The 2,894-nt window shown below is 44.2% G+C and overlaps 1 pseudogene; it reads right to left on the reverse strand.

Moving 5' to 3' along the window:
• Positions 1–1,356: 1,356 nt before the first annotated feature.
• On the reverse strand, positions 1,357–2,508 carry LOC148125140 (uncharacterized; annotated as a pseudogene).
• Positions 2,509–2,894: the final 386 nt, after the last annotated feature.

Below are 2,894 nucleotides of genomic sequence, written 5' to 3' on the forward strand. Positions count from 1 at the left end.
AAGCTGCCCATCCTTTCCACCCCTCGCCCAGCTCGGCCCCACACATCTCCAAACACGCTGGCAGCTCCAAACAATGCAGTGGCATGGGCATCAGGCAGAGGCACTCACTCGGCGGGGCTAAGCTTGGAGGAGGACGCAGCGCAGGCCGTCGCCTTGCCTCCCTGTCCACAGATGGGTGTGTGCTATCACTGCCTCGGGTGGCCTCTCCTGGTGCCCCCTTTGAGGTCAGGCTGGAAGGAGTTGGGAAGGAAGCCAAGTTCGGGTCAGCCCGGCTCTTTCACTTGGTAGGTGGGCACGCACCTGAGGCTTGCTTTACAGGCTCTGCCCAGCCCACCCGGCTCTGGCCCAGCCCTGGCGGGATGAGTGGAGGGTCCAGCGGGGAGGCATTTGCTGCCTTGCCCAGAGCTCTGCTGCTGGGCAGGAGGGCCCTCATATCAGCTGCGCTGGGCACCCCAGGCGAACCTCTTCATGCTCTGCCCTGCACCAGGCAGGGATGGTGGCTGGGCGCTTCTCCCAGGATGGACCGATCCTGCACTGTGGCCCCGAGAGTTTCACCTCCCCACATGGGGTTGGGCTGGCCAGCTGCCCTCTCGGGCAGGAGAGGCTTTGTCGTACCGATAGTAGGGTGTTGTTTTTAAAATAATGGGCTTTGCCTTTGAACGATGCCCGGGAAGGTGGCTACAGGAGCGCCTGAAGCCGAGTGTTTCCACCAGGCTCCGGTTGCAGGGAGGAGCCCTGGCCGCCCCTGCATGGCTGCACCAAATGCCGTGTGGCTGCACCAAATGCCGTGGCATTGCTCCAAATGCCACGACAGCACGGGGAGAAGGGAAAGCAATGGTGGTGTAAAGTCTCCCAATACGAAGTGCCCCAACAACACTGAGGTCAACATCCAAGCCGTTGCCGCCTGCCCACCTGAGGATGCAAGGGGGGGGGAATTAAGTCACCCCCCAAAAGACAGCCTAGCCATTTTTTCGGGGCTCAAAAAAAAATAAGACTCGGCCTTATTATATGAGAAACATGGTAGTATTAGTATTAGTGTTAGTGTTAGTGTTAGTGTTAGTGTTAGTGTTAGTGTTAGTGTTAGTACTAGTACTAGTGGTATTAGTAGCATTAGTAGTAGCATTAGTAGTAGCATTAGTAGCATTAGTAGTAGCATTAGCATTAGTATTAGTAGTATTGTTATTAGTATTATTAATAGTATTATTAATAGTATTATTAATCGTATTATTATTATTAATCATATTATTAATAGTTTTATTATTAGTATTATACACAAAAATGACAGTATACACAACAAAAGAGATAACCATACTGGGTTTCGTATCACAAATCACTAGTCGAACACTTCCCAAGTGTTTAGGACTGCGTGATGTATTGGCGGATTATGCGAGCAGATCCCAGTAAGGTGGTCTTCTGCAGCTGACCAATGGTTATCTTGTCAGTGCCAATTGTTTTTAAGTGCTTGCCTAGGCATAGTACCCAGTGTGCCAAGTACCATTGGAACCACCTGCACTGCTTTATGCCAGAGTCTCTGCAGTTCGATTCTCAAGTCCTGATATCTGGTGACTTTTTCAAGTTGTTTCTCCTCGATTCTGCTGTCACCAGCTATGGCAATGTCGATGATCCACATTTTTTTCTTCTCCACAATCATGATATTCGGGGTATCGTGTTCCAAAACTTTATCAGTCTATATTTGGAAGTCCCACAGTAGTTTTGCATGCTCATTTTTGACCACTTTTACAGGCTTATGATCCCAGCAGTTCTTTGCTGCAGGAAGATGGTAGTTGTGACACAAGTTCCAGTGGACCATCTGAGCGACTGTGTTGTGATGTTGTTTGTAGTCAGTCTGAGCTATTGTCTTGCAATAGCTCAGTATGTGATCAATGGTTTCATCCACTTCTTTGCAGAGTCTGCATTTGGGGTCATCAGCAGATTTTTCTATTTTGGCTTTGATTACATTCGTTCTGATGGCTTGTTCTTGGGCTGCAAGAATCAGGCCTTCTGTTTCTTTCTTCAGTGTTCCATTGGTCAGTCATAACCAGGTCTTTTCCTTATCTACTTTTCCTTGGATCTGTTCAAGGCACTGTCCATGCAGTCCTTTTTACACCAGCTGTCAGCTCGAGTTTGCATAGCTGTTTTTCTAAAGGCTACCAATTTTTTTTTGGTTCGGGGCTACCAAAAAAGGATATTCAAGTTATGGAAACAAGAATATCCAGACTCAAGGATAACTGAATTACGATTAGCTGATCAATGACAATTCATCATTCGGAAACAAAGTGCTCAGTGAAGTCAAACTTGAAGAAATACAGGAAAAAATATTATTATTATTACTATTACTATTATTATTATTATTATTATTATTATTATTATTATTATTATTATTATTATTATTATTATTATTATTATATAAAGGTGAAGTAGAATAAGAATTCCTCACAATACCTTTACTTCTTTATTCAGATGACGTGGTAATTCTATTGCAGATACCAGCTGGACTAAGAAGACCATAGTGGCAGAATCTACCTTTTATAAGGATCACCTATTGCAAATGAATTATGAGAAAACTACGACCATATGCTTTACAAGGATTTATGTTAAATTAGGCACTTCCCTGGAAATTTGATAGAAAACCAGTCAAACAGGTTTTTATATTTGGGATTTGTGCTGTAGTATACAGGGAAGGGAAATGTCCATACTGCTGAGATTTTCTGAATGCCTAGAAAGCTACAGTAGCAATTCTTTCTTTCTTTTTATCCCAGTTGCTCTGCAATTATTTGAAGGCAAACCATTGGCCCAACTCTTCTATGGAGCTCTGCTAAATTCTTGTACCAATTTATAATAAACAAAAAAATTTAGTTTCTTATTAAACCTTTTCCAGCTACCAAAAAATGTCC

The sequence above is a fragment of the Pseudonaja textilis genome, chromosome 8 (genome assembly GCF_049901715.1).
Source record: "Pseudonaja textilis isolate UNSWEBS1 chromosome 8, rPseTex1.2, whole genome shotgun sequence".
In the NCBI taxonomy this organism is placed as follows: Eukaryota; Metazoa; Chordata; class Lepidosauria; order Squamata; family Elapidae; genus Pseudonaja; species Pseudonaja textilis.